This window comes from Sinohyriopsis cumingii, chromosome 15 (genome assembly GCF_028554795.1).
Source record: "Sinohyriopsis cumingii isolate HCF-2022 chromosome 15, ASM2855479v2, whole genome shotgun sequence".
Classification (NCBI taxonomy): Eukaryota; Metazoa; Mollusca; class Bivalvia; order Unionida; family Unionidae; genus Sinohyriopsis; species Sinohyriopsis cumingii.
Genome location: NC_142975.1, coordinates 40,396,396 through 40,413,356, shown reverse-complemented (window position 1 = coordinate 40,413,356; position 16,961 = coordinate 40,396,396).

Sequence of the window (16,961 nt, the reverse complement as noted above, 5' to 3'; positions counted from 1 at the left end):
TTCGTCGCACATCGTTTCCTAGGGTCGATATCTGAGTAGCTCCGGTGCTATCTCCCATGGTTATAGTAAATCCTAAGTGTGCCAGGACGTTAGCAAAGAACTTAGAAGCCATGGTTTTGATGAAGAGAATGTTGCGTGGCAAGTGAGCCTCAGTTAAGTCGTGGCAGCTGAGATGTTTGTTTCCTAGACATGGTTCGGAAAAAGGTTTTTATATACGAAGATATTCATTTTTCTATTGAGGACATCCAGCATCATGAATCGGTCTAAGGTAACCAGTGCGTGTCAAAGGTAATCTGTACCTGGTGCGACTGTCGATCGGATTTCGATGTCAGGGAAGAGTCTTTGCGGCGATCGGTGTATTTGGAGACATCGAAGTAGAAGATGGGATATAATTTAGCGAAATGTTCGAAAGAGCGGAAGAGTCTTTGCGGAGATCGGTGTATATGGAGACATCGAACTAGAAGATGGGATATCATTTAGAGAAATCCTCGAAAGATAACTGATTGTCTGTCTTCACGTCCTAGTATTTGTGCAAGGATTCCATCAGCATCATGTAGGCTCGATAATAATTTCGAATAGCAGCATCGAACTTGCACCCGAGTTCTCGTTTCGGGTATTGTCTGGAGTTGATGCAGACGCGAATGCGAGACAGACTGAGATGTTTGAAGATGTGCTTGTTTTGAGTTAGTGGTTTAGTATAGTTACTCTGGTCTGCCAGCTGAAAGGCAACTAAGACATATTTGGGAAGTTCGTAGCCTTGATTGTGGCAGCTCTCCACGAAGTAGTTAGTCTGAGGCTCGTTGAAGTGCTGCATGTTGATGCTGTGTTGTTTGAAGTACAATGTTTTGCTGAGTCGAGCTAACGTTGTTTCCAGCTCGAGCATATGTGTGGTGGATGGTGTGATTTTGGCATCCACGGAGACAACTACGTCATGACAAATAGTTCATCTGCAATTCCAACTGCCCGTTGTTGTTGACATCCGATATATTTTCGGGTAAATCTCCTTCCTACACACCGTTTTGGGTCAGATATGCCTCAGAAATAAACCCCAGGAGAGATCAGATGCAGTTGGCGATGTTGAATTGCACGAGGGAATTTGCAGCTAGGGTAATGCTAGTCCGTCGCGTAGAGTAATTGGGTTCGATTTTGATATTGACCGAGTAGTCTCTGTTGGAGATTATCAGTCTGGAGATTTAGGTGGTGATGTCGAGGATGCTGTAGCCGCCGGGAGAGATCGTGTTCGGATTTTGTTGCAGCGAGACAACGTATAAAAACTGATTGATGTTCACGATAAAGTTGAAGAAGCTGTTCCAGAATCCGGCGGACATGAGAGCGATCTCGTCCGGCGATTGTTGGTCGAGTTCCAAGTCTCAGCTTTTGACGTGACCGACATAGAATCCAACAGTAGTGTGTATCAGTGAGAGCCATTTAAAACCTCCTCTATATCACGTTCTCGTGTAAAATGTTATAGCCACTCGACGTGACTAGCTTTGATCCAGAAGATGGCTGAGGATTTCCACCGTCTGGCTATCAATATCCACGCCGACATTTATCTCTTATTTAGAAGCGATAAGTAACTTGTGACGCGAAATAATCTCAGCGAGAGAACGAAAGTAGCGGGTGCCACTTCCTTTCTTTTAACCTTCATCCTCCTTGGGTGCTAGAAGCGATGATTTAAGTCTGCCACTTAATCATGGCTGCTGATTTTTTCATTCAGCCATGTTTCGCTGTTCTTCTAAATAATATTTGAAACTTTGTCTTCTTTGTCAAGATGAGTCTTACGTTTCCTGTTTATTTATTTTAACTTAGTTATTCTGCTCATCTTAATCGCTTCCTCCTCATCCTTTTCTGAAGTACATCTAATATGTCTTTCATAAGCATTATTTACTTTGCCTAATACAACACGTACTGATACTATATCGCAATAAACTTTCTCAGAAGCTGTTCCTTTCCTTGATAAATATTTCTGTATAGTTGAATTTTTAAAAAAAATCAGCTAACCATTCTAAGGTCGAATCAGGTTCTGAATTATTCATTACATGGATCAGTTTACTTATAGATTCATCGTGTTTGAATACTTTTTTGAAAGATATGGTGGATAACGATGTTTCTCCAATAACAAAAATATTCATATGCTAATCATGTAGGTACAATTCGTAAAAGCCTTTTCAATAACTCTCAGGAATCGTTTCTGCATCACGAAGAAAGGTCATAAAATCGTGCTTAGAAGACGACGTAGCTTCGGTGTAGTAGTCTTTGAACTGTTTGACAGTGATGCCCCTGCAGTGGTCTCTCGCGACTTCGTCAAAGTCTTTGTTATCTAAACCCGACAACAGCACAAAGCATTCTGTATTTCGTCGGATGTATAAATACTGTTGAACTGGGTTTTTCTCGCCAACGAAAAGAACGACAATGCGGAAGTCTGAATCTAGATCTACCAAAGGTTGAATCTAATCTGGATCTGACATCGTGAAGGCATCTCCAACACTGCCAGTGCTGACACCGTTTGCCGCCATCAAATCTCCAAATTTGTGCAGCGTGCAGTTTTGTCCTGGTGAGGTTTGAGCGTGTCAGGGAGGACACGATCATACTGAAGCATGCTTTTGAGAAGATTGTTCATGAGGAGATTATTTTTTCCACGACCAGTCGAACCCACGATCATGTAATGACAGTTCAGCATAAAAACATGATGAGGATACTCTTTCATTTTTTTCCTCGTATGGAAGTTAATGATGCTCATGTTCATGGTTTATATCAAAATTTCGTACACCTCCTTTGAGATGGTGTTCGGACCAGAAAGTAAATCTTCTAATGAGTAAAAAGTAAGTCGCTCTAGGGAGTCCGATGTGGGACATCTTAACATGACCGGTCATCTCCTGACAAATCTGGAAGACATGAGTTATCCGCCTCCGGACGCCAATGCCGCACGGTGGTCTGATAGATTCACGCAAACTAAATTATCGCTGACGGATGGTACGATGACGGGAAATCTCAGCTTCCGATTTTGAATGCAGTTTCAGCACCAAACTGGCAAGCTCTGTTACCCTTGCAAGCTGTCCCTTACGCAGATCTAGTGGTGACTCTGGCACATAAATACGACAAAACGGACGGGGTGATTTCTGGCTATGTCTCTGTGACGTGTCACGTGACGAGCGATCTGTTCGTGTCCTCTCAGGCCTCTGGAACCACGTCCATCAAGGCGAGTGTGTCAGCACTGGATTCAACACGAGATATACCAGTGGAAACTACAACCCGATTAACGGGCATACAGTAGAAGTGTTCTGCGTGCGTAATACGCTGGACCAACATATGTTGATCCTCAACAATGCCGTGGAAAACTTATACAGGATCACCTCGTTAGAAAAAATATTTTTCAAGGATTGTTTAGTTACATTGCCTGTTACGGATGATAGCCAAGCGATCTTGTATGCACAGCTCAAAACGTTCGAAGACACCAAAGTCTCGTTGACGGGTGTAACTCTCTCCGAAAATCTCGCCATGGCTTAGGGTGACGGTCTTCCTGCGACGTAGCTATCATCTTAGGACAGTGCTCTCAGTTACAATCAAGTGACGGACTAAACGTTAGCAAGTGCCACAGGATTTATGACTGGTGATATTAACATTACACTAAAATTGTCATCCAGTGGATGGCCATTAATAACATTGACGTCGTCAATAAACGCTGAAAGAAAAACAAAGTGGGAATGATTCCACTGCTGTCTGGAAATAAGAATAACCAAGATTGATTTACCGTCTCAGCCTTGTCGGAATACTTAAGGCAGCAAAAATCCTATTCTGTATTCTTCCCCAGCGAGGCTCTGGCAGCGAGTGGGATACCAATGGTATCGCAACTAATTTCCGGATTCAGGTCCAACTTCATTTTGCCCAGTTGATCTATGCTGTAGTGTTCCACATGGGTCTGCTCTTGGACCTGTTCTCATCATTCTATACACTCAGTCGTTCTCAAGTGTCATAGATCATTATCCAGTGTCTCACCAACTGTACGCTGATGACACCCAAATATACAAATCTAGCCACCCAAGTGAAGTTGATGCTACCATCCAAGGTGTAGAGAGGTGCATTTCTGATGTGAAATCATGGATGACATGTAACAAGCTGCAGAGGAATGATGATAAAACTGAGGCCATTCTAATCACAACACAAAGACTTTCTCATTCACATCCTTTACCTCAAACAATAAATAATAGCAACACCAACATTAAAGTCACACAATCAGTACGAAACCTAGGTGTTACTCTATGTCATGAACATATGCAAAGGTGCATATCTTGAGCTGAGACGTTTCAGTTGATGCTACTAAAACACTTCTGTGTTCATTAGTACTCTCAAGCCTGGACTATTGTAACTCAATTCTCTCTGGTTCAACTCAATATCTGCTCCAGAAACATCAAAAGGTTCAAAACACACCCTATCTCGGATCATACGTAGAGTACCACGATCAGAGCACACCTCCCCGCTGCTCTGTACCCTACACTGGCTATCCATTCGATCTAAAATCAAACACAAATTTTTTTCTCTGTGCTACATTTAACTGTCGGACTCTAGTCCAACATACCTATCCGACCTCACCCATGTGTACACACCAGCAAGACACTTACTCTCCTCTTCGGACAATCGTATACTCATTATTCCCACTATGCAAACAGTCATATGGACAGCGTTCTTTTGCATACCAGGCCCAGAAACGTGGAATGAATTTCCCATTGAACTCTCAATTATTTCGACTGCAAGAACAAACTTAAAGACCTAATAATATTTTATACGTTAAATATTCTCAGCATGTTTTTTTATGTTTTATGTGTTTGTGTAATCATATCATTATATGTATTTTATATCTTATATGTGATGTCTAGTGTTGTAAAGAGCATAGAGCTTCTAAAGATTATGCGCTATACAAAGTCATTATTATTATTATTATTATTATTATTATTATTATTATTATTATTATGCCAGTTTGATATGGAAATTTAATGAGAGTGGAGGTGCGGGAGGCACTGAGAGAATCGTTAAGTGGCGTCTTGAGCTAGACAGTACCACATATATGCTTTGCATCGGATCTACTGCCACGTTAGAATGTTACGTGAACAACACCACTGTAAAATGCTCCATCTTTATGTTACTAGCGCTGACAGCGGAAACTACTAATCCTGGTTTGATGTATTTTCAAATATTTACTGTGGACGATCATGTATATATCATGGCTGAAATCGTGCGCATTATATCAGCTGCTTTGTGATGATATTTATAGGCAGGAAGCGTCCTCTTCTAACAACGGCCACAAGGTGCTTCAGCAGATAGCCTGAATGCATGCGGAGTTGAACGAGGCGAGAAGTGCGAGTAAATTATCCCTGGAAGAGGCCTACAAATGATGGAAGGATGATGACATGAAGACGTCTCATCTATCTGATGAAAAACATACGGCAGGCACACGTAAAGGATGCCATCGAACGATACTGGAAGGTTTTCAATTTTTGTAATGATCGATAGCCATCCCGGTTAGTCAAAACCATAGAGGGTCTCATGCAGGACATCATCTACGAATTACATCCAGGCCTCGATGACGTCATAGCCGAAACAGGGTATGTCGAACCATGGCGATATGATCGAAAGGAAGACGACGAAGCTCTCAAAAGAAAGCACGACTGCATGGACAGTCTGGTCTCCGGAAAACGCTTTCGCAATGATAGAAATCTCAAAGACGCTATCGAGAAACGTTAGTTTTTCCATCACGCTGGATTGGAGTACGATAATGTGGACACGATCTTGGCTGTGATGGCACTCGATGACCGCCCTGGTGGAGCTGGCAGCGATAACTAGGTCACCAGCGATGAGGCATCCGTGTTTTCAAACAACAAGGCTAGTGAGTGTATAACAATTTCAGTTAGAGGAAATATAACAACCGCTGAGTTATTTTTTTAGAAAAGGAAGTGCTCTTCCATGGGTACATTTCGTCCATGCTCCAAAGACCTCTCAGGGACTGTTTGATAAGATCAAAGATCAATAAAAATATCGAAGTAAATGCTGGAGTCCTTGGGTTCACAAAGACATAGATTTCATATTTTTAACGATCAAAGACTTTAAAAAAGTTCACCTAAAAGAAGAAAAATTACCCTGGCGTACTATTATTTCTATCGACATCACCGAAAACTAGCTGAGAAAAATGAGATGTTACATGTTACACGTCATAGAATCACAACAATATCTGGACCATGTGCAACTGACAGTGACTCCTAACACGCTGTCAGATCTCGTGAGATTAAATCAAGTAAAAAACAACAATGACTACTGTCTCTTGTAGGCTACACTTTCTGATCTACTTACTGCATAGGACAATGCTGATTGCGTCTCCAAGTATAATCCGCACTCTCATAAGCTCAAATCCAATGGAATCACTCAAAGAAGGTCTCTCCATTAACGTGTTTGGATCTGATAATAAAAATAAGCAGTTTGTGGTTTATCCGCTGCTGGTCTCTTAACAGTATCACAATGCAGCATCAGTTTGCTGCATTACCATAACATCTAATATTTCAGTCGATTATATCGACCTCAGTACATGCAGCATACAAAATTATAGATAAATCTGTTATCGCAGTTTGCAGTGCTTCCTCAGCCTCAGAGGCTGCACAAGCACATCTCGTCGAGATACTGTCAAGAAATACAAACTGTGCGTATGCCAAGTGATGAAACGCTAAAATTCCAAGGCCAAGCTTAAAAAGGTAGAGGGACCCACGCCATAACATATCCTTTTTGACCTCAGATGGAACAAAAACACTTCCCCTGCTTGATCGGCTATTAAACCTACTATTCCGTCGATGATCCTTATCGGCGGAGTATCGCGGTAAAGATTTCATTTAATGGTTCTTTGGGCAACTCGTGGAAGAGCTGAAACGCGTCTGTGAGATCCGAAAAGTTTCAGTTCCGATCATTTCACTCACCCCACAACAGCTGTTACAACATAAGTCAGCTCAACACTGCCATATATGCGAAGAGTATTTTAAACATCATGATCACAAAATGTGAAACCACTACCGCATCACTGTTCACTATTGAGGAGCTGATCACGCCAATTGAAACTTATGTTTCAAAGATCCAGACAGCCCTCCAGTTATTGTTCATAATCTACGATGATACCTTGGACATTTCATTGTGGCAGCCCTAAATCATCTACACATCAAACAAATTCTTGCCGAGCCTGGAACACAGATGAAATGCATCCCCAACAGCTTCGAAAAGTGCATGTCGATCACCATTGAACCTTTCCGATTTCGTGACACATTTCAGTTTATGTCCACATCACTGGAAGAGCTCTGTAAAAACTTTAACTCAAAACTGATGTGCTCTTAGTCGTGGACGTGTTTGAATATTTCAGGCGCAAATGCCTGGGTCTTTATCATCTGGATCCCTCTGGTATTTCTCGTCACCTGGACTATTCTGGAACGCTATGCCTAAACACACCTGCATGACCTTAGAACTCTTCACCGATCCAGACCTGTTATGTTCACCGAGCAGATGGTACGAGAAGGTGTCTCCTTCATCAGCAACAAATACGCCGTCGATAACAATACATACATGATCACTATGATCCAACCAAATCTTTACCCTAAAATTAAACGATCTCTCTGGTTAAGCCATGCCACAATCCCATCCTGAGGAAGATTTTCACTGGATCAGCGAAGAACGATTCCTCCAGCAAACACAAGCAGGATACATCGATGGCTATGTCTTTTTTGTCGAAGCGGATCTCAAGTATCCAGAGCACCTCAGAGAACGTCACAACGACTATCTCTTCCGCGCTGAACATATTCTCATCGACAGGTCCATGAAATAAAAGAAGCAGTTCGGACTCGGAAACGCTAAGTTAAAAAATCGCATACCCACTGACAATCACAAAAACACTACAAAATGCATTATTTACTGCTTGAACAAGCTCTCATGCATGGTCTCGTTCTTGGTAGAATTAATCTAGCCCTCTTCGTCTTCGAAAAAATACTGAAAACATCACACATCGCAAGAACATCGAACTCGTCAATAACCCACTACAACGAGGTAAGCTTGTAACCAAAGGTGCATTTGTCACCATGCAAATGTTATGAGAATTTCGTCGTCATCGAACAAAGAAAAACTAATCTCTTGCTGAAATAAGCTATCCATGTAGAAGCAGCTGAGCTGGATCTCTCCAAAATGCTCATCTGAAATTTCACTACGACTTCTTCAAGCGTAACTATGGTGATAAAGCTACACTGTTCTTGACAAATACTGACTCACTGGTGTATGAAATTTATTCCCACGAAGTCTACGCAGACATGCTTCAACATCGGGAACTCTTCGACCTCTGCAATTATCCACCAGCCCATCCCTTCCACTCCAACGATAACAAACAAAAAAAAAAAATGCAAGGAAATATTCAAAGATTAAACTTGTGGAATACCCATCAATGAATTTATACGACTTCGATCCAAAATGTACTGCAATACACGCGACGAGTGATTCCTCATGAAAAAAGCCAAAGGAGTCAACATGCCTGTCACTGCCCAAGTAGCCACTCACCAGGATTGTACTCAATCATTACATAGACATATCCATGACTACTACATGAGAACTTTGCGCTCACAACGGCATTAGCTCGCCGCCACATTCGTTAACAAAAAGGATTATGTCCCTTCGTTTATAACGATACCCAAGTGATGGCATTCACAGACTCGCTCATGGACACAGACATAAGAAAATCAAAACGAGTCAAACGCTCAGCAGATATCTAAGACAGAACCCCATCAAGTGAAACAAAACCACACTATTATAGTTCTATTGGGATTCACTCCATCATCACACATCATTAACAGAGTGAACCTCAACCCCCTTTTATCTTACAGAGGTTTTTCTACGATAAATTAAGACAAAACACTCCTTAAGGACAGGTTAGTCAGAACCCCCATGTTTCTAAGAAGTTTTTTTTTTCTGCGATGGATCGAGACAAAAACAATAAATAACTCCTTAGATACAGGTGAGTCACAGCCCCCATTTCCCTGTACTACTTACCTGCTGTTTGTCTTGTAAGTTATAACCATATCTTTACATGGTTCAAAACCTAGACTTGACTGTGACCTCAGAAGGCTCTAGAAGCGAAAGTTTTCATTAAGATGAGTGAGTTGTTTGTTGTTGTTTTTTTCTGAGTGTCCAATAGTAACATAATTCTAGTTGGGATCTATATAAAGTTGCGATGAACGAGTTTAGCATTCCTATTATAATAACAGTCTTCGTGGAATCCTTTTTAGTTGTGTACAGATCAAATTTGAAAGATATTATTTAAAATATTCGTTGGAATTACAAAGTGCATTAACATTTTTTCACTAAGCATTACTTTCAGATTATGGTTAATTCATTTAAGGACGTTCTGGATTATTTCATTGTGACATATCAAGACTGTTGGTACATCAGGACATTGAAGGCTACTGGCACATCAGCACATGCATGACTTAAAATTCTTTCGGAAAACACTCTATAAGTTTAGACTTGTGATAGAAGTTTTAAGATTATTTGGGATTTAATTCACGATACTGTACGAACATTTTAAATTTTCACTTTATATTCTAGAGAAATACATTGTTATTTGTTGTAGTTTACTAAACATACTGGTTTTGCTTTATCTGATGCTTCACTTTATCCCAAAGAATCGTAACGTAAGAATAAAGTATTAATATTCATGAATTATGAGAAATGTATTACAAATTATCGTAGTTTTCTTCGCATTTTACTTCAACAAAATAGCACAATTCGTTTCTAATTGTATCTAAAATACCATGTAAGACTCATTCTGCAAGGAGTTCTGTGAAGTTCAACAGAGACCCATAGGCAATACAGTTGAGACTAAAAATGAAAAAAAAAAACTTTTAAACATCATGTATAAAAGACTTAAATAAAAATTGGAATAAACGTACATAATTGTACATAGACTTATTTTCAATATCAGTTTTATGTAATTTCGTTCCACTTACGTTTAGGGAACTTAGTGCATTTACAGTTTCAGAATACTAGTATGGTCGCGTCGAAATTTACTCCATGGGCATCGATTAATAAATAGTTCGCTTGCAAATACAGCATCGTGATTGTCCTATCTGAGATTGCAACTTACAGATGTTTGTCAAGACTGACGACAAACCTTGATTAAAATATCAGCGAAACTTGTGGACGGTTTAATGATCTCCTTAACTCCCTCTTATTGTTCAAACATCCTCCCCGTTGGAGTTAACAGGAAATGACATTATTATTGTGTATTAATGGACGATCATTAAAAGACACGAATTATCCAAAAAGGTAATAAAAATGTTCACTTTATTTTAAATTGGATAGGAGATTGTAAATCAGTTGCTAATATTTACCTAAAGGTTAAACGCCAGATTGAGGTTGGTGTATCAAAGAAAGCCTATCGTACGAAGGTATACTAAATATTCTGATGCTATCTACATTGTTTGCTCTCCTGTTAGCACATGGGTAATGCTCCCACGTAGCACAGATACAGTCCCATGTTCGGTTTCCAGTTGAATAATATAAACGGATATGTGTCCGCATATGAAAGGATGGATGTTTTCCCGGTGTTCTTTATTTTTTGTTTCTGTATATTTCCTTTTCTATTTTATTTTTTATTTTTGTTATTTTTTTTTTCTTCTCTTGTGTGTTTGCTTTTGGGGTTTCTTGAAAGAATATATTCCAATGAGATCGCATTTAGCAAGAATGTTTTCAGGGCCGTAGAGAGCGACCACTGGCCGTGGGGTAAGAAACACCCGGGCCTCTCCTTGTTATTGTTCAAACTTTTTCTTTTATAAAATTAAAAGGTTTTGTTTGGCCCGGGCCCCCTTATCGGCCCGGGTCCAATGGATATATCCTCGGTTGCTCCACTCCCGTCGGCCCAGAATGTGTTGATTAAATTGCAAGATTGTTCATTGAATTGCCAGTGATATTTCTTTATCCCGATCTGAGTTCTGCATGCAACCAAATACTGAACGAGAAACAGTGTTGAAAACGTAATTAATGAGAATTCAGACAGCACTTGTTTAGCTATTTGTTGCTAATGACGAAATTTCGTGCTTTAATTCTCTTTTACTTGACAACCTATCATACCAAAGGTTGTTTTTGTTTTTTTGTCCATTGCTGTCTCTCTCTTTTTAATCACGCCACCATTTCATGGTCAATTCTGAAGCTCGTCACGGACTAAGTTAATGACAATATACCAAGTAGTCCCGTTCCCAATATGTACTATCAAGGCTTTTCAAATATTTCATTTCTTTTATTCTTAGAACACCGTGTAAAAATTGTTTCTTCTTGTTCTTGGGTAGTAAGTGTTATTTTCTAATTGCTTGTGTCTCAGAAGTATAGAAAATGGTTATTATTCCCCACAAAATTTGCTTTTGTGACCAGGACGGTGATATTATGAAATTTACCTATCCTCCAGAACATTCCAGATAGATTCAGTGCTGAGCAAATTTGGAGTAACTTCTATAGCTTTCTGTAACTTTCTAGTAATGTAAATAGTATTAGAATTACAGGGGTCTTAAGTCCAACAGTTCAGTTTAGTTCCAGCTGCCTAAGTGGATACATATCTGCATTTTTCTGAGGTGGCATCAAGAGGCTGCAAACGCATTTTGCTATGTGTGCGGCCAATTTATCAAGACAGAGCACTCCGTAGAAGCATCTGCTAATATGTGTGAGGCATGCAATGCGTATTTCGGTATGCCTGTAGGTGATCAAGACAAACCCTGGGCACCTCATTTCACCTTCGAGCACTGCAGAAAATGTTTTACAATTTTCACTGTTATTGAAAAAATATATATATAAAACATGTTGCGAGAACCTGGTACACGTTAGTCATGGGTGAAATAAATGTATTTTTGTAGGATGGTACAGAGGGGAAACGAGAGCAATGAAGTTCGCTATCTCATGAATTTGGCGGGAACCCACTGATGACACAAGCAACTGCTACATCTGCATGGTTGACCCTTCCAAACGTGGGACTGGTAAGAATACACCTGCTAATACGAAGCCGGACCATCCTTCATCCATCGCTCCGGTGCCACACTGCCCTGACCTCCGCGGACCCACTCCTCTTGAGAGAGGGCAATCGTCTTTAGAAGAGAGCACCAGGTCAGGTAGCGACGAAGACGTTGTAGATCCAGATGACAATGTCAGAGGTGGAGCGAGAGAGAGAGAGAGAGAGAGAGAGTTGGCGTCCGGATTGGGGAGGGGGGATTCCAGGATGTGCGAACACCCCATATTGCTAAAAAAAAATGTAAACACAAACACACACACTTGCAGTTACTTGTCACTTGAAATTTGTCAATCGTTTATGTAATTGCGCATTATTACTGGGTATTATGCACACTTTGAGTAAATAGACAGACTCCTATTCGAAGAAACGCAGTGTCTTTCTTGTACAATTTTGAAATAAGATAAACCTACCCCGATACTTGACATATTCCGGTTCTGGAGAGAGGTAGGTGTGTGTGTGTGTGTGTGTGTGTGTGTGTGTATGTGTGTGTGTGTGTGTGAGGAAACTGAATCATAACAACAACAAATAACAAGTCAAGATTAGGCAGTAATCAATCAGTTAAGTACCATTATTCAGTCCAGTCTGTCCTGTATAGTATTCAATCTGCCAAGTGCACTATTTAATCTTCCGCCATACACTGAAGACACGACTCAGTGTATAAATAAATTCAGTGAAATAGAAGGCAGACTACTGGACGCTATAGTCACGTTGAGCATTACATGCTAATGTTCCGTGACAACATGAATAAAGGCATTCATGACAAAATTAAAGCAAATGCAAGATAAATCAATACGGACAAAATAAGTGACAAGGATGAGATAGGAAGTGATTGATTACATTTGTATTTTCGGACTAAAACTTCTCTTCAAGTAGATTGCACATACATTGGAGTGTGGCTTGGGATGAGCTAGTATCATTCTATAGTCCATATAAGCGGTTGTTAACTACTAGATTTGATCATTTAGTCCCGACAAGCGGTAGTTCATTGCGAGATCTTACCTGTTGGTCCTAACATGCGGTAGTTCACAATAAGATGGACCTATAAGTCCAGACAAGCGGTCGTGCACAATATGATGGGACATGTTAGTCCTAATTTGCGGTAATTCACAGTAAGATGGGACCTGTGGCAATTTAATGCAAAATATGACCCTTTAATTCTAACAGGCGGTAGTTCACTACCAGCTGTGGAAAAGTGTGTGGTCAGTATCTAGACGAAGTTCAATTATTGCTGGTTGCAGGAAGAGGGGTGAGATTTGTCTAAAGCTCTCGTCTTTACATGTCATTTTTCACCTCTGGGGGTTCGAGTTTCTGGCTCGGCCTACGCGTGTTTGTGAGAAAGCATATCATACGCTTCTTATAGCATGGTGGTTCTTCCTGTGAGTTTTCCTGGACTCTTACTCCGCCAAATATATTGGTCGCTATGTACAGCCAGTCATGTGCTACAAAACAGCGTTAAACCGATAAGAATAGCAACAATATATTTCTGCAGGTAAACTAAAACTGGCTTTAATCGTATGGTATGTACCGAAATATTATTATATGTCTCGACTATGTTTCTGTCAAAGTTTTATTTAAAATTGTACCGCACCCACTTGAATCCCTCTTGTGAAGGAAGAAAAAACGCTCTAAAGTAATCGAAATATGGTGTATTTTCGCTGTACCCGTCTTGATCACAGATTTATTTGCCTACGGATCTCATATGAACATGATCAAATATATTCCTACATATGAACATACCTGATATCTGTTCTGAGCTAAGATTTATTTTCCTACAGATCTCATATGAACATTCTCTGTACCCGTTTTGATCAGAGATTTATTTTACTACAGATCTCATATGAACATTTAAGTTCCTCAATTCGACCTATTTCACTGGATACAATTTTGAATAAATTCTGACTGAATAAACTTAATATATTTCATCTTCAATATTGATACAAGTTTTGGATTCGAATCACATGATAATCCTATCGTGGTAGATGCCGATATAATCTAGTACGTACTGAATTCATTTCACATGGCAATCCTTTCAAGTTAAATACCCATCAAATCTAGTATATATTGAACTATTGAATTCAAATCACGTGGTAATTCTTTGGAGGTAGATACCTGTAGAATCTGGTATATACTGAATTCGAATAACATGGGAATCTTATCAAAATGGATACCCGTAGGATCTGATATATATAGAATGCTGAAACAAAACTGACTGGTGCTACATGTTAATTCCCGAATAATTATTTAAATATCACATCCCATTTCTTCAAATATCGGAATTTATTTTCTATTTAGACACATAGTCCTACTCAAAATACGAAACTATAGACTGGAAACTGAAGAATTTCATTAGTTTAGTAATAGGCTTTATTCCTCATTTTGTTTCTTTTCCTGTATTTTTGTCAATTAAAAATATATAAAATGTATAAAACTGTATAAGATTGCAAAACATTTATTCAGTTGTCAGGATATACTATTCACTCTCTTGATCTCGCGATATTGTCGACTTTAGGTAGTTTTGTACCGTAAACCTACTTTGAATTCCCTGGGATTATGCAATTGCTAGAATAGGACACGATTTGTCATTTGTCTGATGGAAAATGTTATGTCAACATAATGAAATATTCATATATGTACAAAATTTAACATAAATCGACCACGCTCAGCATTTATGATACTGTACTACGATTATTCTATAAATACCATTTGCCACTCTGGACCTTTAACCATGATGACCTTGACTTTTTAGCCTATTACAGTGTGTTAGGAAGAACGTTAAAGTTCCTTCTTGACATGTAAATAAAACATCAGGTCAAAGTCTTTTTTTTTATTGCATGTTGTTATGGTGTGAAACGTGTTGATTCTGTACCTGTCGTAATGGGTGGTCTCACGACTATTGGGTAGTAAACTTTTACAATTTGTCGTATTTCTTATTTTATATTTATTTCTTAAATAATGCATGGCACAAAGCTGTTTAAAGTAATAACACAAAAACTTATCTTCCATTGACCTTGGCAAGTAAAGGTCATTCTTCGGATTTCCCAAAATTTCACTTCCTCACACGTTAATCATCTGCATTATGTTCAACCTTTGATTTGAAATCTTTCCATTATTGGGACATCTTTCATCTCATACGATCCAAAATAAGATATCACTTGATCAGTCCAGAGTATCAAATACCCGTTTAAGTTGGCCTTGCGAAGCAGCAAAGATGCTTAAAAAATAGTCAACGTTTGGCATGTTTCCTTGTTTTTGTTCTGACAACGCATTTCCAAAGAATTACGCTCATATGGATATTCTAATTACCTCAGTTTGCTTTTCATTCGTCAAACATATGAGCAAAACATCACCGGCGATACTCTTATCGTATCAAAATCTGACCCCCGTACTAATCTTACGGAGCTAGATACGTATGACATCTGATAAATATAACACGCTTAAACAAGATAAACATTCTCATATTAATCTAAATTGATCTAGTCATTCAGACTGGGAACTCACTATTTTTAAGCAATCCACCCCAATGCAAAATACGAAACTGCAACTGCCCACACCCAAAAGCCCCCGAGACTGCTCAAAACCGGCCCTTCACGATTTCTAGCTAAAACACTTTCTGAGTCATTCCCCGTTTAAATGAGCTCCCCATCGGCAACGCAAATCAGAGAGAGAAAAGTGTCGCATGAGTGGCGAACATGCACATCAGTTTATGCTACTCTTCTATACAAGCAGTCCTATATATAGTTTTGTTATTACAGGCAGGAGCTGTCGACGAAAACTATTTCTGTCAGCTGAAACGGTTCTGGTCAGACATGACACGACTAATGGACGATTAGCTTCTTAGACAAAACACCAAATAGCCGTGGCACTGTGGGCTCTGGATTACACATGTAGCCGTGGCACAGCAGGTTGTGAACTGCACAAGCAGTCGAGACCCAATACTATACGTAGGCATTAGGCGAAAATGGGTCCGTCTTTTAAGGCTGACATATTTCGTGAGGGAAATTACTTAAACCATTGATTTTCGTCTGGCTTAGCATAATAAAGGTCACAATGTCACTAGCATTCGTCTGCACAACGAATTCCCTGCTGAAATCCGCGGCCATAGGAACCCATCACTTTGTCTTAGTGTAACGATCACGCAGTGCCTTGATTTACCTTCGGCGATTCAACAGATTATCTTGGACAAAAGTTCCTATGTTTGCGAACTTCTAACGCATATTCACGACTTGTTCCAGTTGACTTCCCTACATTATCTTCTCTCTTTAAAGGCCTGGTAAGATCTGCACTTGGTGTCTAACTAACCAACTATTGAGCATCTCCAAGGGTGCAAATCCAGTTTCCTCATGTGGGGCCTTAGGTATGCAAGCAATGAGAATGGTAACATCTAATGTCATTCATTCTTGTTGTCTGCACAGAAACTTTGCACAGAGATTTAAATGTCACTGTGGTAGCTGTATTATCCTTTAGTGATGGTTACTGATGCCTAAAGGATGATCGTCATCGGCTTTATAGCCTCAATAGAGCGAATATTCAAATATGAAATTAATGGAAGAAATAAACGGATATCTCAGCAGAGATGTAGAAAAGAACATCACGAGTCCCCGTATAGAGAATATAACCATTTCATGAACTAAAGAAGGTAAAGATACAACTCAGCTAGAAAACAATTAATTCAAATTTCAAATTTGCAATTTTTAGTCCCGGTAACTTACATACTGTAAATGTTGATCACAAACTGAGCGAGTGTTTCAAACTTAATTACCCCGCATGTCTGCATAACATTGTATAATTGCTGGCCTCCCTCCAATAACAACGTAGATTATTGGCTGGATTCGGCTTCTACAGGAGCGTTCTGTTCCCTCTGACCTTTGCTCTTCTTTCAGGCGAAGATTCTTTAATCCGC